Source organism: Pteropus medius, unplaced genomic scaffold, assembly GCF_902729225.1.
Source record: "Pteropus medius unplaced genomic scaffold, Ma_sr-lr_union100, whole genome shotgun sequence".
NCBI lineage: Eukaryota > Metazoa > Chordata > Mammalia > Chiroptera > Pteropodidae > Pteropus > Pteropus medius.
The window spans coordinates 1,170,864-1,197,355 of record NW_024351735.1 but is presented as its reverse complement, the minus strand read 5'-3'; the positions used below and the strand labels follow the sequence as shown (position 1 = coordinate 1,197,355).

Genomic DNA, 26,492 nt, shown 5'->3' with positions numbered 1-26,492 from the left:
GTTTTATTTATTCCTTCAGTATGGCCTCCCTGGGCCCCTGGATGTGTTCATCTACTCCAGGAAACCCAATGCTGCTTATAAATTGTGGTTCCCAATATGCAAAATGAGAAGGTAGAACTAAGATGCTTTACATGGTCCATTCAGACCGCATCTGGCCTTCATCTCAGAAATGACCCAGCTTACAAACCAACCACTTCTGCTCCTGCCTCTAGAGCTTGTCTTTTCCTTTCTTCTCATTTTAGTATTGTTCTAAGGAGAGTAATCATGGAAAAAACAATTGTGAAACTTTTAGACAATGCGAAAGAGGAATAAGAGAGCTTAATGAGAAGGAGGAGAAAGTGTCTTCTTTCTCCAAGTCTTTTCCCCTCTGTTGCCTTTCTGTGCTATTTTTTTCTGATGTCTGAAATACTAAGTTATTTGTATTCCTGAGCATCATCAAGAAGCAAATACCATTGACTCTGCATGCCTGTCTTTGAAATTATAAAGTATGATTTATTGATTAATCCAAATTGTAAACTTATAAAGCAAGAAAGTTCATTCATTTGTTTTAATAAAATGACAAAGAAGATTTAAAGTGTTTTACCATGAATTTTTATTAATTAAAAAATGTAAGTCTAGCACTGTTTTAGGTTGTAATAATTAGTGGTGCTGTGAAAAGGGACAAGGCGAACACACAGAGCAGGGAGAGTTTGGTTTTCAGCTGGATGGCACTGGTTCTGATGATGGTGGGGAAAAGGTTCCAGCCTTGATGCAAGATGGGGTTAAGGGACCTCCTTTCTCAGCTCCCAATTCTTGTGGTTTGGGCAAGGAACTGATATATTTTAGTCCTTTTTTGAGTAGAATGAGCGATGCAGAAACAAGTTGTCAAACGAGGAATAATTTGATCTGACTTTACAATTACTGCATGAAGAGGCCCTGGCGGTGCCACAGGGGCTGTGCAGGGCAGGCAGGGCTCAGCTGGGCTATGTCCAGTTTTTTTTATTCCTTCAGTTTGGACTCCCTGAGCCTTTGGTGAGTTCTTCTACTCCAGGAAACCCAATGCTGCTTATAAATTGTGATTTTTAAATTCATACCTAGCCCAAACCCTATTTTTCCCGTGTATCCAACTACTTACAAGATAATCCACCCAAGAGTCATACAGACACTTTATATTAAACATTTAAACAGTGTCTCATTATCTCCCCTGCCAGTCAGTCTGCATAATAATGAAATTACTACCACTACTAATATTACAATCACTACTATTACTACCAGTGGCTTCCTTGATTGACAGCTTATTCTGTGCCAGATGGCATAGTAGGTGCTGATGTGAATTCAGTTAACCCCTCACCATATGATAGCATCAATGTCTTCGTAGGTACTCCAAACCAGAAACCTCTCCTTCTGCCCCATATCAATTTGGTGATCAGATCTCATTGATCTTACTTCCTTAACTATCTCAAATTCCTCCCTTCCCTGCCATCTCCATTGTTTCTGTAGTAGTTCCCTTTCTTACGGTATCTGTAACAACCTCTTATCTTTGCTCATGGATTCTCCCCTTCTTAAATCCATTCTCTATACTGTTGCTGAAACAGAAAAGATCATACTATACCCTTGCAGGAAACTCTTCAGTTGCCATCAGGATAAAATCTAGAAACCTTAGAATGGTATATAAGGCCCTTCAACTTTTGTCCAAATTTTCTTATCCAGTTCCTTTTTCAGCTTGAAACACTGTGCCACACTGATGGCATTGCTTCACATGTACCAAATGGCTTTAGGGCTCCATGTGTTTGCACATTGTTCCCTTTTCCCAGAAGAATGGTTAACTGAAAGTGTATAGATAGGTAATGGATTTCTCTTTAGTCTTTAAAAAGCTTGAGTTAGAAGAAAGTATAATGATTTAGAGATACGTTCATAGTATATTGTCAAGTGAAAAAAGTGTATTATATAATATGCATATTTTACTTTTATCTATCAGTCATTTACTTACCTCATCAGTCTGTAAATCTAAAGAGAATTAAAAAGTGTAAAAGCTATATAACAAAGTGTTAATAGTTGGGCACGGGAATTATTGATATTTAGAATTTTATACATTTTGTTTTTCTGATGTTTCTATAACGTGTATTACTTTTTAACAAAGAAAAGCAATAAATGCTATTTTTAATGCAAACACTGATTTATAACAAGGACTGAGTCTTACTTAAGAGACTTTGCCCCTTTTGAACACTGCCTTCCTCATAGTAGATGTATTAGTTAGGGTAGGCTAGCTGCTGTAACAAATGGTACCCCAAATATATAACGGCAAAACTGCAGTAGTTTATTTCTTCCCAGTGAATGGATGAACATGAGATGTTCCAGTTTTCACTTTCCTCTGAAAGAGATCCATGTTAACACCCAAGGCATAGCTAACCCCACTCCAGACCAGATTGATTGAAATAGGCAGGGTTCCAATTCGTGATGGTCATTTTATTTTAATGGCATAGCTGTCCCTTGAAAAGTGGTCAAATTTGCCTTTTGCTGCCTCATAACAGTGGGAGAGCCCAATAAGTATGTGCAGAGCAGATCATAGCAACCACCTGTGTTTGATGTAGATAAATAGCATATTAATTACATGTTCTTTCCTCTGCTCAAATTAGCATTTTGTGGGTTAAGTTTGCAATAAGTCTTTAAAATTTAATGCTCACTATATCATTGGAAATGCAGAGGGTCAGATCACATCCATTTTGCCCTTTGGTGGCACATTAGTTTGCCTTTTAGAGCTCCATGTTTAACAAATCATTTTGATATAGAGACTGCGGAAAAATACTTTCAGGCTTTATCACTGCTTACTTAATTGGGTTTCATGATGCACACTTATTCTTATAGTAGGATAAATTAAAATGGCTGATAAAGCTGCCCGTAAAAGCAAAATTGTTAGGTTAAACCTGCCTGGTGTATTAAATGTATTGATGAGTAATCTTTCTACCATTTTTAATCACTTTTATTAACTTTTCAGTAGTTTTATTTCCAGTAACTTGCTAAATAACAGTCATTATATATTTAGTAATATTTCTCTTTAAAATGCTATTGAAAAGCCCATGAAAATGATTAAGGTGCCAATATCATCCACCTACTTCCTGTTAGTAAGAATCGTTGGTGATTTTATGATTAGCTGGGTATATGCTTGTGCTTCCTTTGTGCAACTCAGGAGTAAAGGGAACCAGTTCATAACAGGTAAATATAGACAATGAATGAATGGTTTTGAAACTGTGTAAAATAGTCTTTTGGGCCTCTACATTTTGCAAGTTGCTGTTATGCTCTCTTTAAAATATTTTATTAACTATTGAGAAGATAAAGGAGGTAATTCAGAATTGTGTGTAAGATATGAAGAATAATGATACATTTGTTTTGCTCTTCTTCAGTTTCTTCTTTGTCATGGGCCATTTGGCTTTGTGAGGTCTTGAGTTCCAGGTGACTAAACAGCCTAAGGCATTATCTCACCGGCAGGTCAGTTGGGGACATATCTATTCATTAATTAAAATGGATTAGAAATTTATCATTAATTTACCCCTTACTTTTTTCAATCAGTTTGTATAGCCCTCAAGTCCTATTTCTTTTCTCTTAGATATAGGCACTCCTGACCTGTGAGAGAAATTGTAGGGGCCATTCTGAAGATGTTGCTTAAATAAATTATGAGAATCATAAGAATGCTAAATAACTGTATGTAACTAATAGAAAAAGAGAAGCAGCGAGCATACTTTGTTAATTTATTTACTCGATAAATATTTATTGGGCATCTGTTATTTCTTAGTCTTTGTACTGACTTCTGGGATCACAGCAGTGTAGAAATTAGACATGGCCCTTTCTGAGCTAATAGGATAGAAAGACAACATAAGTAAGCTTTGTGTAATTGTTTTCTCTTTCTATCTTGTTAGCTATCCTATGTATCCTGACATATACACACACACACAGTTTTGCTAAGCTTTGTAAGGGAAAAGTACAAGATACTATGCAAACACGTAACAGAAGACTACCTAAGTTTGAAAGATACAAGAAGGTCTCGTTGAGAAAGAGGCATTTCCAATGGTGTTAGGGAGGAGGAGGAGTGAAGAGGAGGAAAGGACATTGCCAGCGCTAAACTAGGAGAGGAACAGCGGAGAGGAGGGTCAGCACTAAGGAGGCATGAATGAGGTCTGAGAAGTAAAGAAAAACAAAATCAGATCATTCTGGAATTTTCAAGATGCTGGACTTTGTCCTGGAAGCATGGGAAACCACTGCAGCTTCTTAAGCACAGGCGTTATAAGATTCCACTTAAAATGAGCACAAGAGAATGGAATGAAAGGGACCTGCAGTGCATGTAGGGAACTCAGGCGGGGCTCTAAGTGAGATTCGGATGTGGGCTTGCCCTAGAGCGGCAGCGGCAGAGATGAAGAGAAGCAGAAGGATTTAAGATTATTTTGGAGGCATCTTTTAGTCTTGGTTATGAAGGAGGAATGCTTATGGGGGTGCGGGGAGGATGGTTCCTGGGTTTCTGGCAGGAGCAATTGTGTGCATGGTTGGGAGTGAGATGGGAGATATTGCAGCAGAAAGAGGGTTAAGTTCCGTGTGTTTCCGATCTATCCAAATGGAAATAACTATCCAAAAGCACTGGAATGGATAGAGCTCAGAAGAGCAGCCTGGGTTGGGTTTAAGAATGTGGGAGTTTTTGACAAGGACATATTTCTGTCTCCATGGGGTAGATACAATTGCTTAGGGAAAGTGGATAGAGGGTGAGGAAAAGTGAGTAGAGAACGAAGCACAAAGAACAGCAGCTTTTAAAGATGAGGCAGAGGAGGAGGCAGAGGTGACAGGAAAGGAATAGCGAGAGAAGTGAGAGGAAGACTGAAAAAGGATTCAAGATGGAAGAAGAGATCAGGTGTGTCTCTGTCCCTAGAGAATCCTTTTAGAAGATGGAGGGGGGAAAGCCCAAAGCAGTGTTGCCTCGGAGCTGACTGCTGCCAGACACAGTGTTTCTGAAAGTGCGTGTTATTGGCAGCAACACAGAAGCCTTATCCAGCAGTTCTGGTGGGTGGAGCCCAGACGGGGAGGATAGAAGTATAATGGATTATTAAGATTGTGTTTAGTAGTAAATATAAAATTTATTTGGACATAAGTAGCAGGAAGCAGTTTTAAGCATTCTGAACTCTTTTTTGGGGGAGTGGGGCTTGGGGTTGGGAAGAATGACTCTACTTCAGAGAAATAATGGGTAGTTTGCATAAAGATATGATATTATTTAAAAAAAAATCATCAAATTGATTAAGTTATATATAGTGTTACTAAGGTGTTGCTAAAGGTCACCCTTTTATTAGTGCTTTTCCCCTTAGCTAAGAATTCTTTCCTGTGTACCATGTAAGCCACTTTAATGACAAATTATTGTTCAGATTTTTCTTGACACACTAACTTGAAAACTAACTACTGTCTCTATAGTTGGTACCCAGGTCCTAAGGGAATCTAATGCATTTTCACATCAATGCTTGTGGAGTGACATCTCTCAATCTAATTTGGAAAAATATTTGAGTCAAAAGGTCCTTGGACCGTGTATTTGGTTGACAGAGATACCTTTATTTGAAGGTATGACTGAGCATTTTAATGAGCAGCAGTCAAGCGATCCAGAGCTATTATTCTGACAGTAACTGAATGCATTTTTCCTGCCCATCTATATAAAGTCTTTTTATTGTCTAGTAAGCTGCTGAATTGATGCGTTCATAGCTATCATTTGCATAAGGAGTTTGAACCTCCATGAGAAGAATGGCTTTGAATTTCCTGTTTTCATTTGTTTACCTTCTGTGAAGTAATAGTTTTTTCATGCAAGGATTTTGTTTTTTACCTTGAGTTTTCCTAATTTTAATACAGTGTAAATGTTAGAAGTCATATTTATGAAAATTACACATTATAAATAAAAAGAAACGGGGAAAAATTATGAAAGGAAATCTCCAAAAAATAGGAGAGAAGCTCTGAATCCTCCACCCTCAGCAGCAGACTCAGACTCCTCAGACCAGTTCGACCTGGAGAATCATGGTTGGGTCTTTGGACTTGATGTTCTCTGATCAGGGATAGACCAGTGATTTGCAAAAATGGTTTGCAGATTAGAATATGAAGACCCCATGGCCTTGATTCCTGGAGACAGTGATTCATTTGGTCCAGGATACGCCCTGAGAATCTGCATGTTTGGAAATCTTTCCAGGTGATTTTGGTATGCACTTAGATTTGGGAGCCCTTGGATCCTGTGGTCACTAAGATTTTCTCAACTAATAAAGCTGAGGATTCTCTGGAAAATCAGGAGGTGTGTAAAAAAAAGAAAGAACTGGAATTTACTGAATTTCTATTATGTGCCAAACATTTTTACATATTTTACCTCCTTTATTCCTTAACACCATCTTGCGAGGTTTATCATTTTATTACAATTTCAACCTGAGACTCAACAAGGTTTACAGAACTTTAAAGGTCACACAGCTGCTGAGAGGCAGAACCTTTATTTGCATTCAAGTATCTGATTTGCTCTATTAAAACCATGACACGGTTCAGAACAGTGCAGTCCGGTCGCACTATCCCTTGAGTGGGGTTGTCTCGCCCTCTCTGTTGTAGTGGGTACCCATTGCTAATGGAGACTTTCCTATTGATCTTCAAAGAGTGTACATGTGGGTGATTGGATAGGGAGGACCGGATGTGTTATGAGAGTACCGAAGTCAGATCCACTTGGACAAAACTATGTCTTCAACAGTCTGCAATGAATAAGCCAAGTTATTGTGTCCAGAGATGACATTGTGTCTCTAAAAGGTCTGTGCCAACGAGTTTGTTGTCTGAATGAGGAAACACCACACATCGACGTTAGTATTTCTCCAGGAAGGAAATGAGACGGTTGGCTGGGGAAGAACTGGAGGCTGGCATGAACTTAGCATACTGGTTAAGGGTCAGGCCTTGGCTCCTGGATGTACCTCTGTCCCTTGTGACCTTGGGAACATTGCTTTATGTTTCTAAACTTGCTGTAAAATGAGAATGATGTGTCTCTCTTAGTGATGAGTATGGGTTGAGATAATGATAACATATATACAGCATTTAGGTCATAACACAGTAAGTGCCTTATTAATGCTAATTGGCAGGGCTCATGGGTAGTCACCATGGAGCAGACTGGAGGCAGGGAGGGTACAGTGTAGTTGGGGACATGGAAAGAAATAGCGTTAGAGGCAGAAACTAAAGATGAACATCACCTGCTTGAGTGCTGTGTTCTCTATTCCCTTACTTATTCACAGTTACCTGACTTGTGGTGTCAAAGGTCCTTGAACAGAATGCTGCTACTCCAAGCATGGTTTGTGGAGTAGTAGCATCGTACAGCGAGTCTTCGCTGATAAGCTCTTGGAAACTGCGATTTTAAGGGAAATGACATATAACAAAACCAATTTTACCACAGGCTAATTGATATAAACAAGAGTTAAGTTTCTGTGGCATACTTCTGGTTACAAAAATACCACCCGATTTCTAAATGAAGACCGAAAACACTTCTAATATTAAACATTGAAATAAATGTGAGCTATACATACATTTAAGAAAGGCCAATAAAAACAAGTAAGAGAATTATTTTACAATCTGCTTATTCCAGTTCAGGGTCAAGGGTGGCTAGAGCTTATCCTGACAGCTCCGAGTGCAAGATAGGACCAACCCTGGGCAGAATGTCCTTCCATTGCAGGGCCACTCACACACGCCCGCACTGGCGTGTGGGACAATGTAGACACACCAGTTCACCAAACGTGCACAGCTTTGGGATATGGGAGGAAACCAGAGTACCTGGAGAAAACTCTTGCAGACATGAGAAGAAGGTGCATACTCCACAGAGACAGTGGCCCAGGTGGGAGTCAATTTTTTTTGTTCAACTTTATCACAAAACGTTATTTGAGGACCTGATGCTCATTAGGATTGCGGATCCCTGCGTCCTGTCCAGACCTCCTACTCTCCAGACGTTTCTGATGTTTGAGAAACACTGCTTCAACAGGCAGCCTCCCTGCAGGCAAACAGTGTCTGGGGAAGTTGCCTGCCCAGAGAGGAGGTTCAGCCTTGTGGGCTCTGCAGTGCCGGTTCTGTCTGCAGAACTTTGTATATGGTGGCGGCGGCAGCAGCAGCAGCAGCAGCAAGTGAAAGACACTGAGAATGAGTTTGGGGCGGGGAGGTAGATAGGGAGAGAGAGAGAGAAAGAAACCTTTTTTAGAAAAGTTAAATGATAGCATGCCCTTTCCAAATGAGCTCCAGGACATGGCACCAAGAGTGAGCAACAATGAAACACCAAGTAAGGATACCCTCGGAAGAGCAGTCAGGCACCATACCTGCAGATGAGATTGCGGGAAGGGTCTGAGGCTTCCACAGGGAGAGAGGAGACCCCCCCTTTCTGAATCTCATACTGAAACCTAAGCCAAAACAGATCGAGACAGATCCCCTTGGGGAGGGGAATTGAAATAGCTCCATTTCCGGAATGACTCCGGGGAACCATCCAGCACACACACAGAAAAACCCAATTTGCGAAACTCCACTTGCCTAACTGGAATGCAGACTGGTCCTCAAACATTTTGGGACTCGGGGCTTTGGGAAGATTTCTCATCTCGCTGTGTTGTGTGCTCTGTGGAACAAGGCAGAGAGCAGAGTTTTTGCATTTAGAGTATCTTAGTAGAATTGAGTAAGATGAAAACCAACTTTTTTGTAGTTACAAAAAAATGGACATATGGTGCTGTCTTCTCCCTGCTAATGATTTGAGCTTATTCAGTGAGCTTGCTCTGGGCTAAGCCCTTCCTATTGTTATCACACTAAATCCCGGTAACAACCCACAAGTCGACATCATTGTACCCATTTTACAGGTGAAGCTATCTCAGAGCAGTTATGGTATACAGAGAAGACACACGGCTAAATGAGTGGAGAAGCCGAGATTCAGAACCCAATCATGCTTGTTAAAAAGTTTTCTCATATACTAAAGGCAGCTTTTTCTACCTGGCCCTTAGAAAAAAATTAAAAGCGCCATATGTTACAACCATTATAATGTAAATTATAAAAGCCATCCTATTTACCCTTGCTCTCCCTAGCTCAGCAAATACTTATTGATCATTTACTGCTCCTGATATGCTACAATTACTATTCTATGAGATATGGATAAGTTTGAGGAATTTATAATCCAGCCAAGGTAAAGGTCATGTATGTTCATACTTAATTAGAGTGGAAACATCACATGTAACAAGTGTTCAGACAGGCGAACTTCTGTGAAGGAGAAGTCACCTCTGTTAGGGCACGTCTCCCGCCCCCCCCACCCCCCGCCCAAAATCTCTAGGGAGATTATTAATTTAAGATGGCACTTTTTGGATAAATAGGGTTGTGTTTTATGTTTGCAGAGTGTTAAAAACTGCTTGCAGAAGCATGTTGTATGTATTTGTCTTGAGTTGGAAAAGCTAGAACAAGGAGCATCTTATCAATACTAGACATTTGCTCCTTTGGATCACTTCTGTGACTAACAAACACAGGCCCCCACCTGCCATTAGAGATAATAAAAATTTCACAAGAGAATCTTGCCAAACGGGGCAAAGAGGGGAGAAGTTATTTTTGTGTTCTTTTTATTTTTGGATGGAAATATGTATATTAACCTTTTTCCTTGGAAAAGATGTAATTTCTGTTTTAGTAAGAGAAAATAGAATAATACCCTGGCTTAAATTCTATTATCAGAAAATATGCCTTTGTTTTTATCTTGAAGTAAGGCTTTTTTCCCCATATGCTACTAAGAGTCTGTAGTAATATAGCAATATTCTATGATATTATTTGGCCATTATTCATTCTTTTAAGTCCATGTCTCTGGTTTAATTTATAATTGTTTTTACATTTTTTGGTTACTAGCATTTAATAGCGACCACTCATTAAAATTATTGTAGCACCTAAGTATATTATAAATTTATCTGACGTTATTACTTCTGGATTATAAACTGGAAAATAATTACAATTCTTGTTCTGGTTATAATGCTATTATTATGATTTAATGTTTCTCCAAACAGATTATGTAATTTGGTCCTTTTCTTCATTTGTATGTTTCTTTATTTGCTGGACAAGATATTTTTTACAGTTATATTTTAAAGAATAAACTCTCAGAACTGTTAATTTGAGAAATCCTTTTACAATGCTATATTAACCTATTTAGCTCCCAGATGTTTCTTAGCAGAGCAGAGGAATTTCCTGGCCACTCCCAGAGGTCTGACTGGACTTTTATCTATCTTAATGAAGGTAATTAAAGTTCCTCAGCTTACCAGGATCTGGTCCTGCCTTAAGTGCCTTCGTCCCCATTAGAATCTTGGAAGAGGGGTATGAGCAATGCTGCATTAATTTAGAAGTTTTTAACCTTATACTTCAGCAGGTGCAGCCTAAGGAAGTTCCCATAGGGTGAGGACAAACTCAGGTCTACATAACCTAAAGTTGACAATATTCCAGGGAAGTATGGGTCTTTCCTTTCAAACTCTGATGGTTATTTGGTTTCCTGTGTCATGTTATCTTCAAATGCACCTGCAACACTTTGTGCATATGTAGGAATGAAGCAACCTCTTCTCCAACAAGTCAGCCAAACAACCAGCATGTTCACTGTATCACTGATTTCCATTGTTACTTTTACAGCATATGACTTTTTACAGAGTTACTAATGAAATGTTCTGATCTTTTCTAAGCAGTGTCTTATGGATGTCTACAGTTTTAAATCCTCAACAAAATGTTACAAAGTCAACAAAATATCTTTAGCATAGCACCCTTTACGATCTCCATATTCATAGTCATTAATTCAATAAATACGCTGGAGCACTTATTATGTGCCAGACACCGTGCTACAGATACAATGCTGTAAAAGGACCTTATCCTTATGGTGCATATTTGTATTTTACAATCTGTCAATTCAGCCTGTTTCTGAGAGGCTATCTTTTCCTGAAGTAGCTTCTGAATTTAAAAGGAAAAGGGGTCATTTTAGGATTTAACCTGAGTTCTAGTGTCTTTTCCTGGCCACACAATGGACCTTAGGAAGAAGAAGGAACAACAAAAAAATAACTTCCTAGAGCAAATGATTTTCCAATACAGGACACAGGCTGTATTGGAAAAGCTGTAAAGTTAAGGTTGTGTAGTTAGTTTGGACTGGGACAGGTAATTTATGGGCATAGGGGAGGTTCCTAAATTTTCACAAGATTAAGAGCTATAAGTGGCATTTAAATACTTTTGTCTGTAATTTTAAAATTTGAATTAAAATTATATTTTAAATGAAAATATTGTACGGCTAACCAAAAATGAGCTGACCTTCAATAAAGCATTTCTCTACATGAATGAAAATATTATGAAAAGGCTATAATGGGCTTACTTAGCTCATGTAGGTTCTAATATTGCTTCAAAAAGGCAAGAAAACAAATGTTGAAATCTTTGCCTTTTTCAATGCCTGCCAGTTCCACCTCCTATCCCTGCATTGCTGGGTTCTTCTTTTGTCCACTTCTAGCTCTCATTTGGTTTATAGATGTCTGTTTTCTTAATGTGCCAGATCCTGGTTATGTGATATCAATACAATGACAGGTCAAGGTTTCCATCTTTTAGGGTTTCATCCAGCTACTAAATTCTTACATGTCTAATTGCATAAGACATATCCAATTGCCTAAGATAAGTATGAGTGAAGGTCCTCCTTAGTTAGACTTCATCATCATTACTGGGGTGGAATGGATTTATGAATATTAGAAACACTTATAGGTCAGAGAAAGAAAATCTATCTAGAATTCATTCTTGGGATGTGGGATGAAAAAATAAGGGAATTCGTTGGGTCCCTACCAACCTCCTTATAAGCTCCTCTCTTGTTAGGAGCACTTGGTCATATGACCGATCCAGGTTGTCATTCATTGGACAAGGTGTCATTTTGGGTCTTCGTTCCCTGCCTGTGGTGACATGTGGAAGGGCTTGTGTTTGCAGGGACAGCTCAACACACTCCTTGCTTGCTGTGCACAGCAGGCCCTCTCACCTTCTCTTCTCATGGCCTGGATGGGACGCCAGGTGGTGGTCAGGGGTCTGTGTCAGTGCTGCATGAGGCTGGTTTGCTGGAGGGGCTTTTGGTTCACTCCACAGACCCAGGATAGATTGAATTAGAGAATAGGATACCTCAGAGAGTCTTTGTGGCTAAGCTTTGTACCCAAGCACTGTTTACCAAAGGAGGTCTGAGTTTAGAAGTCATCAGGTATTTAAAACTTGTCCAACTATTTATGATAGTGATGCTGATTATTCTGTGTTTATTTCCCACTGCAGGGAACTCCAGAGAGGATGAAAGTAAGGGGTAGGACACAGAATCAATACCTTGCCCCCCACCTCCAAGCCACCAGCGCAGTCCAAGAGGGTCAAGTATTATTACCTTTACTATTTGTTTGGTACCCATTATGCAGTTAGCTGTGGATGATGTTGTATATGTGCTTATTTTCCTGGTTAGGTTATGGGCAAGAGATGGAAAGTCACATTTCTGTGGGTCTCTGACAGCATGCAGTTCAGAATTTTCCATAGAATGTGACTTATTTGACTTTTTTTTCCAAATTTGATAGACTTTTATGTAACATCTTGTTGATTTAGGATGGGCACTTTCACAGGGCATAGGGCAGGGTCATGTCAGTTATTGGGCAGATGTGTAGGTCACACCACACTTTGAGTAGGTGAGGGACTCTCCAAGGTACTGGTTTGCTGCCTCTGGTGGGTAGTTTTCTTCCATTTTCCCATTCTTTCCTATTTTTGCAGTTGGATATCAGAGGGGGAGGGTGCCACAGGTTGAGATGATGGAGAAAAGCATAGGAGAAAAAGCAACAAGAAAAAGCAACAATATCCTTAGCTTTGTTTATTTCATTGACAACTCAAAGTCTGATTAGGAGAATGTGGCTTGTCCCTAAAAGTTATTAGTAAATTCTCTTTTTAATCAGCCGAGAGAAAAGAGAGGCAGGGAGAAATGCTTACTCTTTTGCAGTGTGGTAGACAGTTGTCATTTTTGACTGTCTAGCACCTAACTTCTCCCTGCCCTCCCTTTTTCCTCATCGCCCCTCTCCTTTCTTCTCCGACAGAGAGAAGCAGACATCAGTGATTCCTCTGCAGTCAGGACTTCACACTAAAGAGGAATTTCTCTAAAAGAAAGAAGCAATCAATTAACTAATTATACCTTTCCACTACAAAATTTCTTTGATTCTTTGAGGAAGAGATGATTTAAATGAGTGGTGAAGAAATTAACTGGGTGTAGGCAAGCATCGGGTACCTGTGCAGAGTGGGAAAAGGTTGACAATGTGTGAGAGGGAAGATGTAATTGATAATGAAAGGTTGCTAAGAAGTTGGCTAGGAAGTTATTCAGAGCCAGGGGGAGGGAGTATTCTACCAGGTAAGATTTCTTCTTGCAGTAGTAGTCTTGATTATCTGGTCCTGTAACTTTTCCTCTTTAACCTCTAAAACAGTAGTTAGCATGTGTTATATTTTGATTTGAGTTAAGATAATGAGAAAAAAATTATTTTACTAGATTCTTTGTTCCAAGTTGGGACACTCTAAAGGAGAATTGCAACCACGTGGAGGGGGCGGGGTGATGGTTGATTTGCAAAAGCAGGCCTGGCAATCATTAACTTCTTCAGGAGAGAAAAAAGAACAAGCAACAATGAACTGGCAAACAGTGGATTTTGAGTTGATCAAAGTCGCAGACTCTGCTTGGGACTGTGGTGGATAAAGAAATACAGAAAGCATGGTTAATGACAAGTGGGCTTATACATTGTGAAGGTATCTGAGACTTGTGGTGTGAGCTACACCACAAGTTTATTTTTGGTAAAATGTCAAATGAACAAGTCAAGGATAAATGATGTAAATATTGAGAGGAAGTAGAGCTCAATTTTACCTGGCAGGGTCAGAATAAGCTTTTATAAGGGGGATTAGGTTGCCAGTTGACTTTAAATGGTGGGAGGTGTCAAAGAAAAATCAGAACTGGGCAGTAGTTAAAGCAGTAAAAACAGATTTTATTCAGGACAATTGCAACCGGGGTAAGGAGACCTCAGTATAGAACCAGGATCAATTATTTTATTTTTTATTTTGTTTAGGTGAGGCAACCCTTGGTTGACTTCACAGATTGCAAGGACCTTGTCAGTTTACAATCTCTTATTTTTTTATTTTTGTTTTTTTACGCCAGCAGCATCTGGTCTTCCTAGGTGGTCTCCCATCCAAGTACTAACCAGGCCCAACCCTGCTTAGCTTCTGAGACCAGACTGGATCGGGCTTGTTCAGGGTGGCATGGCTGTAGACTCAATTCTGAATACAGCATGAGCAAGTGGGAATTTATAGCCAAGAGCAGGGTATAGGGGGCAGCGGATGGAAAATTACTAAGAGGAAATATCAAGAGTATGGAGGATTCTGGCTAAACTGACATAATAGGATTCTTGCTGAAGACAGGTTGGAGTGATCATATATCACCTGGGAGATGATGGAGTATGAGGAACCTGATCAGATATTGGGGAGCAGGGGGGCGGCAGGTATTGGTTAAACTGACTTAGCAAAGTTCTTCCTAAAATTGGATTTTACAAAGAACTGTATAGATGGACCTAGGAAAAGACTCAGGAACCTGCCTAAAGTTTGATCAAGCAAAAAAATTTTGTCAGTGGGACAGAGAGAGGAACTGACATGAGTGGTTGGAACGAGGTTTGGCACTTTATATCTCTACAATGGTGCTAATTCTTACAACTATGCTGGAAGAAACTCTCTCACCCACCTATGATAATAAGGAAACACAGGCTCAGACAGTAAAAATATGTGATCCAAACTTCCTCACCCATTAGTAGTAAAAGTCAGAGCTGGATTTTAAACCCAGGCCTCTTCTAGCACTGGCTTGCCTTTATGACAAAAATGTACTCTGGGAGCAAGAAAGGAAACATTTTGCATGAGGATGGAAATTAGATCATTTTGAGGAAGATGCAGTCATTTAGGAGAAACTGGGTGATGAGTTTGGAAGGGTGGGCTGGGGCTGGTTGTAGGTGGCAAGAGCAGAGACTAATTATCTTACGTAAAGAAGGATTCGTTGAAGGAGTTCCAGGCGGCAAAGGGATCAGCCAGACTGTGTTTTAGATATCTCTCAGAAGAACTATGAAAAGAATGATTTTGTGGAGATGGCAAAAAGCTTTATTTAACTGGTAGCATTTTCAACTTGATTACCTTTAGTTTTGACCTGCATCCAAAAATCAATTATTAATATAATCTTTGGTAAATCTTTCAAGTTATCTCTCAATATAGAAAAACAGGCCTTAAAAAAAAAAAACCACAACTTTTTAATTCTCCTGGTTTTGTTTTGTTATATTGCCTTCATCCTGGATGCATTCATGAAGTGGTGTGATATCACCCAGGTTTTGCTCTAATTTTGCTAATTTGCTGCATCTTGAAATGAATTTCCTTTGCTGCAGGAGCAGCAGCAGAGCATGAAAACTGCTGAAAGAATTTTGGTTGGTTACACCTGTAGTGCCACCTCAGGCCCCGTCCTCACCTCCTCCCCACTCCCCCAGGATAATTTTCTTATCTTCTTTTTGCCATTTGGAAACATAGACACATTGTTTGCAATTGAAATATAGTTTTTAAATGCACCTCCTACTGTGTTTTTATAGAAAGAAAGCCTCTTTTTCTGGAAAAAAAAACAAAACAAAACACCACTGACTGAACCAAGAGCCCTTCGAGAGGGTTTTAATTACTATATTAATTGCAACCATCAGGACAAACTGGGGCCCAGTCGTAGTAAGCTATTGGGCAGATTCTTGGGCTGCTTTCAAGAAAATGGGAAAACCTTTTTGGACAGAAGAGGCCAGAAGAGAGAAGGAGGCTGGCAAGGGAAAGGCACTGCCTTCTTTCAGGCTGTGAATTTTGCATCTTTAAAAAAGCCCTTCCCTCTCTAATTTGCATTTCCTGAGAAGTCTCTGATGATTCACTGCTCCAAGGCCTCTCTACTTTCTTCCTTGATGTGGATTAGAGGAAAGTGGGGCGGATATCTAAATTTTGTAGATTAGAACCTCTCAGAAAAATAGGTGGCTGGGAAAAAATATCCTTGTATTCTTGGTATGGTCCTTTTGTATGGTAATCTTTGAAATGATCACTTTTTATTCTGAAGAAGAAAAAAAAGCAAGTAAATTCCTTCTCTGGCAGAACACTTCCTCAGCTTTCTTTGCATTCAGTTTCTGGTGGTTGGCTTCAGGGCAAATTACCACAATGTGAGTATGGTTTTGGGAACCACTGGAAGATTCTATTAGTCAATTTTTATGACATTTAACTTGGTTGGTCTCTTTCACCAGGAAAATTACTGATTAAATATGGAAGAGACTAGATGGAATTGAATTCCATGCCTGAGTGATTTATTTGCAGTGGTGGCTTTTGATTGGAAACTACCACATGCGTCGTTTTTGGCAGGGCTGGGAGTAGGTTTCAGACTCAATAGGCAAACACACGTTTCCTGATTTACAAATTCTAGCACTTACTGTGTGTCGAACACTACTCCAAAACTCTAAGCATGTTGACTCATTTGATCCTCACAACAACCCAGTGAGGTGTGGGACTCTCATTAACCCTATTTGGCAAATGAGGAAACTGAACCTTAGAGAGTCTGTGTTGGAGAGAGCAGGTTTGTCTCCAGCGTCAACTTATTCTGACCTGGTATTCTAAGAGATATTCATCTCATTTAATAGCACCTTGAATATTCTACAGTTGATGATTATTCTTATCTTCCCCTAAGAACTTCATCTATCTATCTGTCATCTATCTATCAATCATCTATCTATCCATCCTTCCATCCGTCCATCCATCCAATCTACCTATCTATCTAATCTACTTATCTATCTACCTACCTACCTATCTAAAAAGAATTATTGAACAGTGTTCTGGGAACAAGATTAGACACCACTATATAAGAAAAGACCCCATCCCTACATTGAGGAGCCCCTAATCTAGTATGGAAAGCAGATAATCAAATAGCGTGCTAGAGGGTGGAGCATCTGCCCCAGGCTTGGGGGGGGGGTGGTCACTCATCATTTCATTATTTCAACAAAGTATAGTGTTAGTATATTCCAAGTGCTGTAGATAATAGGCGATGCTCCCCATCCTTAGTAGTTACAGCCTAGTTAGAAGAGATGGGCAAGTAAACAGCACATTGTAGTTTGGTGTGATAAATGCTGTGATTATGCCCAAGTGTCATCGGGTACAGCATTTGTAAATGTATGAGAGACAGATCTAGGAGAGGTAACAGCCTGTTGAGGGAACTGCGCACTGATGTCTGGAGAGTCTGGTGTAAATGGAGAAAAGGTAGGAGTTGAGGCTGGATATGCCATCAAAAGGTCTGGGAACCAAGGGCATTGCTTACTGTCTTAGGGAACCTAGACCTCTCAAGACAACGAAAATGGTACTTCGTGCCCAGCACTAGAGTCTCAGGACACTTTAATTGAAAAGTAGAAAAGCAGAACAGCAGAGTACTCTAAAGTTAAGCAGTGATAGGATATTGAAAATTTAAGAAGATTGGAAATAACTGCTGTTTATACCTTGTAGCTATTTTTCTTACTAGAGACAGGCTGTGAAGAAGAGGAGTCTGTATCCTGTGTCTGGTGCTGTGTTGGTTCAGCAATAAAGATGTTAGGAAAGGAAGAGAAGGAGGGGGTTAAAAATCAACACGCATCAAATTAATGTCTGATTCTTCTATCAAGAGAACGATTATACTTCCAGGTTATAATAGGGAGCAATGGGACTTCGATAATTTGTGAGTTGATCTTTGAAATTTCTCTGTAAGCAAGTATTGAGAACATTATGAAGCGGCCAGATTGTGTACTTTTCAGAATTAAAAGGAATGGAGTGGAATTGGATAATGGGTTGTGGAATCTCTTATTCTTGGACCATTGGTTTAGATAGATCCCAGATTGGCAGTAACTAAAAGTTATTTCAATTTTAAGTCTGCTCAGTGGCTGAAATGAAGTGGGTTAATAGATGCAGTTCCGCTTTTTTTTTGTGGAGAATGCCCTAGTCACAGAAATCCCTAAAGCTAACTGGCCTTCCTTAGATCTCTTCAGATACTTTTCCAGGATGAATAGTCAGGGAGAGAGGCACCTCTCTGTCTCAGACTGACTTTTACTGTTTCAGAATGGACAGTGTACCAAGAGTACTATTTAGAAGCATGAGTCTAATTTTAGTTTATCATGAAATTCAGTGGATCAGAAAGTACTGTGTCCCCAACCAAAAATAGATGATTAGAAAATTTTAGATGGGATATTTGGGACGAAGTGCTGGAACAAGGCATGGACAAGGATTGGAGGCTTGGCTTTCTGGCATGTAACCTTAAAGCCATTTTATCTTTTGCCACAGTGCTTTACCTCCACAGGAGGTATAGACCGTAAGCTGTTGTAAAAAGTCTTTGTTTCATACAATTTTATTAAAAAAAATTTTTCTTTTGCCTTAGTGCTTTTTAATTTATTTTTTATTGTTTATTATTTATTTTTTAGGCAAGGCAACCCTTGGTTGACCTCACAGATTGCAAGGACCTTGTCAGTTTACAATCCCTTATTTTTATTTAATTTTTTTACTTTTTATGCCTACAGCACCTGGTCTTCCCAGGTGGTCTCCCATCCAAGTACTAACCAGGCCTGACCCTGCTTAGCTTACAAGATCAGATAGGATTGGGCTTGTTCAGGGTGGCATGGCCGTAGACAGTTTTATACAACTTTATAGACACAGTCCCTGACATAATGTGTGGCACAGAGTATGAGTTCAGTAATTGTTAACAAACAAATGCAGGAATGATGTCATCAGCACATAACAGTTCGCCTGTACTATGTGTAACAGAGCTACTATAGGAATGAGGAATCTTGGCATGACATGTGCATTATAGAAAGGAAAGGTTTAGGTATCAGAAAGCAACAGACTTAGAGAAGAAATTCAGGACTAAGACATTTCTGTGCATGTAGTTCATTTTTGTTTTTTCCTACAGTCCCCTGCTAAGCCAGCCTTCAGCCTTTTCTCTTAAAGTGCCATAGGTCATTGAAAAAAAAAATTTTTCTGTGTTATTTTTAGGACAGAAATTTACTAAAAGCAATACATTCTTCCTACTCACTGAAGTCATCATTGCTTTTCTAATTCCTTTTCCTGGCCATTGTTTGGTTTACTGGCCCATTCGAACGAATCTCTGTCTGGTCCTTCTGAGATCCTAGGCTGCAGGCCTTTCTTTTCATTCTTTTTACATGACCCAAAACAGACTTAATTCCTTCAATTGAAAATCATTAGTGAATCTTGCATTGCCTCATTATAAAGTTATTTCAGCTATTACAATGTGTATGTAACTGAAATAAGGAAGGTGGTAAATGAGAAATGTCATACTTGGCAGAAATGTACTACTAAACAAGCTTAGAACTGACATTGTTTTGTAGAAAGAGTACCTTCTGGCAGAGATGGACCGAACAAGAGCTCCCCAAGTGTGGGTTTCCTGGGTGTCTACCAAGCTTGATCCAGGTTACTTTTTGTTATTTGGTGTTAAATTAGAATCTCCCTGGTCCTGACAGATGGTGGTACTGGGGTGGGAGTTCGGGAGCAGTGAAGATGTCAAAAAAACCAGGAGGACCAGGGTCTTTCCTTCATGTTAATCTGAGTTTAAAAAAATAGTTTTTACTGTAATGCTTTCCTTTGAGCTTTTTATGTGACTTCTTGAGAATAAAGAATGTTATGGAAGCTCACTAACCTCTCCTGCAGTGAGAAGAGATGACAGGCTACTAGGGAACATTATGAGATATGAAAAAAAAGAAAACCTTTTGTTTTTTGTTTGTTTTTTAAGTACCTATTCCCTCATACATGCTATTGCCAAAAAAAAAAAAAAAAAAAATTAAGTGGAGAAAATGGACTTTTATGATTCTGGCAATCTTACCAGGGAGAAGAGACTTTACAAGCATGACCATTTATTTCAGCAGCAATTTGTCAACAGATTTAGTTTCTAAAGGATGTATATGTATATTTGGCTTCACTCTTAATTTCACTATTAATAAATTTAATAAGTCCTTTCTCCCTGAAAACAGAGGAGAAGCAAACACAAGTCAAGTTTTTGTTCTAACTAGTATAGACTTAAAATTGAGGTTTTGCTGACTTAAGAAGTTTTATGGAAACGTCTTAGAATTCAGTGATGGCATCATGAAAGGAGCAGAGGGGAAAAAAAGCTACTAGCCTTTTTGTGGAAGAGAAGTTAAGAATTTCATGAAATGGAGGAGTTTACAGCCCACCATTCATTTTCCCAGAGGGTAAAACCAGTGTCACTAGCAAAGAGGTATGTACCAGAATGTAACTTCCTGATTTCTCAATAGTAGAAAATAGAGTTGCTCTCAAAACATATGTTAGGCCTCTCACAATCTATCAGAAATAAAAAAAGATAGCGTGTAGAGATGAAAGAGGAAGAGAGAAAAAAGATTGAAATTTACTGTCAAAATGTTGCATACGAGAACGTATTGAATGTCACTATTATAAGAGGTCTTACTATAGTTACGTTTTCTATCTATATAGATTTGCTCGTGCGAAATTCTTTTCAGTTGTCAGTTTTGGAAATATCTCCTATCTAGGTGTTTTCTTCTTCCATGTTAAATATTAGCACAGCATCATTCACCAAAATTGGGTAGTATAGTCTTGGGAAAACTTCCCACCTCAGCAAGCCCAGTATATCATTGATGTTGGCACATTTTCTTTTTTCTATTTCTACCATGAGAAAACATCAGACACCAGCCTAGTAGTAGATGAGCCATTAGATCAGTATTCCAAGTTCTAGAGAATTCTAATATTGGCTTGCATTATTTCCCCCATTTAAAAAAATGACAAAATCATTCAAAGATGGAATACAGATAGTTTCACTGAAGCTGTGAATGTGATAAAGGCTATGGACAAAAGACTTCTGTGAAGTGACAGCCTGGGCTGGTTTAAGCATTCGAATATCCAAGCTTCTGTGTAAGAGCTGTGCCTGCTAGCTAGTGATTTAGGACGCGTGCACAAGAGAATTGAGGCTGGATTAACATAAAATATGCCTTGTAGCACTGGAGATGTGGATCTTCAGAGCAAATGATGACTTAATGTTAGCAATTTGTAAGAATGTTGACTTTTTTTTTGGTAAAACCTATGTATTTGTTTGAGGAAGATATGTTTGGAGGAAAAGTGCAATAATGAAACTGAACATGCCAACAAGGGAAAATAATTTAATTATTATGATGACTCATTTAGTTGGCACCTTCAGGTAATGAGGTGCTCTGGATTAATTTTCCTGAGAGCAGAAACTTCTCTTTAAATGATTAAGCATTTTATCTTCAGTAATCTTTGAAGAAAATATTACCAGGGTACATTTATATGTTCCCTGTGTCAGTAAATATGCTTGACAGTTTATAGGACTAGAGTCATAGGATTTTTTTTTTGTAAGAGTTTAAAGAAATATTTGGGGATCTTGGAAAAATAACGTTACATTATTGTTCCACAATATTTTAATCTACAATATATGACATTTGGATTACATGATGATCAAGTTTCCTTCCATTTCTAATATTCTATAAGAATAGGTCTCTTATGTTTTAAATTTTAGCATGCACAAGAGTCACGTCAGGTGCTTGTTAAAAATGCAGATACTCAGGTATCATTCCTAGAGATTCCGATTCAGTCGGTCTGGATTGAGGAAGAGTAACTGTATCATAAATAAGTACCCACGGCCATTCTGATGACCTCACTTTCAGAAACTCTTCCTCTTTCCGGCTTGTGTAACAGATGTCGTTATCTTTGCTGACCACAGGGTCCTGGAAAAATCTTTGCCCTGCCCTCAGTGATGTTAAGAGTGAGGGGCTGATCAGACTCACTTGGCTATGCTTTGATAGCCTTTACTTCTGATTCTTCCATCAGTATTAACTGTCACTTTGTTAATGTTAGCTGCTGTGGGAAACCAGATAATCAAGCTTATTAAATAAGGTGCTCCGTATTTGTATGTATAATAAGTCATTAAGTTCTAATCTCAGGCCTAGGTAGGGGTGAGGGGAGAACTTCCCATTTTCTCTTATAATCAAAAGTACATACATTTAGGAATAACCATCTTAACACTTGCTGTTTGAAAGTGTTTTATTTTTTAGTCATGTTCCTTGTCCTAAGGGTCAAGTTTTCTAGAAGCGTGACGGCAGGATAAGTGGCATATTACTTATAAATATTTTAACATTTCACAATGAGATTTGTAGCCAGAGCTATCCATGACTTCTTTTCTAAATTTCTTTAATTTTTAAATGGTTTAAGTGAGATATAATTCACATAAAATTTACCTTTTCAAAGTATACAATTCAGTGAGTTTTAGTAAAATCTGTGAATTTGTAGAGTTGTATGCAACTATGACATCACCTAATTTTGGAACATTTCCATCATCCCCCAAAAGAACTCGTGCCTATTTGCAGTTACTTCTGTTCCCACCTCCAGACCCATTCAACCAATAGTTTATTTCTTATCTCTATGGATTTGCCTTTTCTAGACATGGCATATAATGGGGATCATACAGCATGTGGTCATTTATATTTGACTTCTTTCACAATGTTTTTGAGGTTCATCCATGTCGTAGTATGTATCATATTGCCAAATAACATTCTATGGTATGAATGTACTACATTTTATTTTATCTAGTCACCATTTAATAATACCCACTTTTTGGGTATGATAGCTTATGTGTGTAAGTAGTTTTAATTTTACTTGGGTAGTTACCTAGGACTAGAATTGATGGGTCATAGGGTAAATCTGTCTTTCAAAGTGGCAGTTTCAAATTTTACAGTTCTACCAGCAATGTATCAGAGTTTTAGTTTCTCCATGTCTTTGCAAACACTTGTTAGTTGGATGGAAGTCTGTTACTGGATATGATTTTCACTTTTTCACTTTTTAAATGGTGTCCTTTGAAATGTATTTTCATTTTGATGAAGCCCAATTTATCATTTTTTTCTTTTTTATCAGTGTACCTTGTGTGTTGCATCTAAGAAATCTTTGTCTAATCCAAGATCCATGGCTTTTTGAGGCTTACCTAAAATCTTCTAGGCTTTGTTCAGTGTGGAATGACAAGTGATACCTACTATATAGTGTTTTGTTTAAACCAATTAAAGATTAATATTCAAGTTTGTGACTTGAACATATTCTAATGAAAATCTTCCAACTGTTACCCTTAAGTCTTGAAGATAGCCAAAACCATGCTGGACTCCAGCATCATGCCATGACCACGTCCTTCTTAGCACTCTTTCCTCATCTTAGTCTCTGCTGTCAGCAGATGAAGGAAAATGTACGTTTTTAATTGACTTTGTTGCACTATGAGGTAGCACTGTCCCTCCTTATTCCTTTTTCAGAGTATTGGATGCAGGACCATTACCTGAGACTGTGGGAACACAGCCCTTATCTTTTACAGGTTTCAGAGTAAGACGTCAGGACAGTAGCTCACAATCAGGCAAGTATCCCTTAAAAGTAAAAAAATACCACCCTAGACTTTTGTCATAGAGTACTTTTGCCATTTTTGGCCTCTGTAGGCAGAGATCAGGCCTCGCTTTGGGCTAATAGACTTGATAGCTCTCCCCAGTCCTATTGTCTATCCTTCTTGTCTAAAATACTAAATAACATGCATTCTCTTTTCGTTCTAGATGTTCCCACTGAGTTCACACTTGGAGAATTGTTATCAAGTCCCACTCCAGGAATGCCTGGTTTCCACTTGGAGCTTTTGTCTCTTGAACCCAGAAGGCATTGCTTGCTTATAAATTATACTGGGCATCAAAATGCATCATAAACTTAAATGCAATGCACATCCAGTAATAGCTTGTATAAAATGTAATATTCCCTAAAGTAGTAATGACACATTACAAGCAAAAGAGTGTGTAATAGTTGACCACATGCTTTCCATCTCTGTGAAGAATTATTATTCATTTTTTATAGATGAAGAAAATGACTTGTCAGAGTCATTTATTCCCAAATATAGGACTTCTGAAACCAAATTAGATGCCTTTTGTATAGCACCATCCTTCCTCTTCAAAGTAATAAAACTGAATTTTTATAATTTTAAGAAGATCAAATATGCCATGTTATATTAGACTTATGGCTAATTATAAGCAATCATTTACATTTTGAACGAAATTCATAGGCAATGATATATTCACTTTTTAGAGCTTATTTCTTTCTCTCATGCCTCTATTTCTGATTGCAGTATGAAATGTTTTATTTCCCCGGTAAAGGAATTCTAGGCATTGGATGGTAAGTGGGTAAGATTGGTGGTGGTAGCTAGAGTAGGGAGTTTCTGAATGTGCAGACATCCTTTTGCCACTAAATTTCTATGGTGCTCAAAGCTGGTTTGAATAGTTTTAGGCTGTTTGAGGTTCCAAGAAGACTCTTTGCCCACCAAGAAAGCAAAAGGCCCATGATTTTAACTTGACCCCAATTACTGGATGTTTCATTCCTTTTTTCCTTAATTCCATAACAACTTTCTTCAAGATTTTCTCCTTTTCCATTGTTATTGTGATCTTTTTCTTTCTGTTTCACCACCTGTGGCTGAGACCGTTTGGCATAGGACAGTGGTTCTCAAAGTGTGGTCACTTGAGCAGCAACATTAGCCTGTTTGAAATAGAAATTCGGTCCCCATGAAATCTACTTAATCGGAAACTCTAGGGTATTGGGCCCAGCGATCTGTGTGTGACATACCTTCCTGGGAATTGTGATGCATGATCAAATTTGAGAACTATCAGTGCAATGGATAAAAGTAAGTTTTCGAATTTTAGCTCTACCATTTAGTAGCTACTATGACTGCCACCTATTTAACTAAATGATCTTTGGGGAAGTAATTTCCTTCTCTAAATTTTACTTGTCTAGTCTGTAACTTGTGGGATGAAATAGTAATTACTTATGTAGGAAGTTGTAAAGACTAAAAGTAATGCATATAAAGTGCCTTACAAGATGTCTGGCACACAGTAAGTATCCATGAATGGGAGCTGTCATGGTTGATACTGGCTCTGACCCTCATCATTACTGGAACTGTGCTAGATCACCCTCCATCACTTATCCCTGGCAGCTTGAAATTTCGCTACTCATTTCTAAACCTGAACATTTGCTGCATGTTCCATTTTCAATATTATGAAAATGAGACTAGTTTTCACACCAAAATCCCTAGATGAACTATATTTGAAATTTTGCTTATGTCTTCCTTTTGTTTTCTGCCACAAGGCAGTTTCCTATCTTCCTATATGGGCAGAATATCTCTTTTGATAATAATTTAATATTTAAAGCTTTCAGTATAGAATGTTGTCTAAGACATGTCGAAAGTCTAAATAAATGTTATTTCCTGCCTCAATTTATTTACCACTTCAAAGAATATCATATGTTTTATACCTAAATTTATAGATATAGACTCTATCTACAGATATAGACTCTTTTGATATATTGATAGAGATACAGATGGCAATAGATTCTAAATCTATATGGCTTTTCTTCTGTTAAATTATACTTGTTTTATTGTCAGTCTGTTCCTTATTACAAATTCCATCAACATACTTTGAACAAATCTATGATGAATTTTAGTTTATTGGAGCTTTTTCAGAGTCTTTGTAGAGCCAATTCTTGGGCCATTTGTACGATTCTACCTAATTTTGCCTATAAATCCGTACTTGTCCTTAAGATTATCTAGAACTCTGGTTGGCTACCATTCCATCCTGGTGATTTATTTACTTTTATTCCCTTAGGCTTAGTACATTCCTTGCACTTACCTTTTTCTGATTTATCGTATTTGGACTGCTTACTTTAGAAGAAAATTTGTATCCAATTATCTTCTTTAGTAAAATGTGTCAGAATTTTGATTTATTCTCTTTTGTATCTTTTATTCATCCATGTATACATATTTGTAAATCCAGCTGGTTCTTTGGCTGTCTTTCTGCCAATACTAATTAAAAGAAAAAAAATCCAACAAGCAGAACATCCTTTTAACTTCTTAAAAAAGCATTCCTTAAATTCTTCAAAGCATTTTATGAATTTTGTCTGACCTAACTCTGTCTAGGGCAGCATTTCTCTAATAGTGCTTTGTTTTTGCTTGGAATAAAGGGTTCCTGGCATGGTAAAGGCTACATATGTACACATACTTATTCTATGTCCCCTATACCCCCCACCCCTGGGAATGATTTAGTGATTCGTAATTCATAGTGGCATTTTAAAAGTCTCTGAAATGTCCTACATAAACAAACAAACAAACAAAAACCAAAAAAACAAAACAACCAGATTAACTTTGAGCTATTTTTTCCCCAAATAAACACTTGTTAACATCCCATGAGCTAATGTTCCATAGAACACTTGTGTGACCTCTGAAATCTTTATTCTCTTTTGGCAAGTCTTTTTGTTTTTAGATATACTTTTCCCTCCACTTTATCTATTTATTTATTTTCTAGTTAGACTTGCTGGTTTTTTAAAAATTCTTTTTTTTATTCATTAATTTGAAAATTTTGTGCCCTGGTTTATCT

The 26,492-nt window shown here is 38.3% G+C and overlaps 1 protein-coding gene and 2 pseudogenes across 1 annotated transcript in view; 1 reads left to right on the top strand and 2 right to left on the bottom strand.

The window, feature by feature from the left end:
- The window catches only part of NRG1 (neuregulin 1), a 955,597-nt gene that overhangs the window by 9,694 nt on the left and 919,411 nt on the right, over nt 1-26,492 (top strand). The window lies entirely within an intron of this gene.
- On the bottom strand, nt 14,156-14,274 carry LOC120589110 (uncharacterized; annotated as a pseudogene).
- On the bottom strand, nt 18,573-18,691 carry LOC120589122 (uncharacterized; annotated as a pseudogene).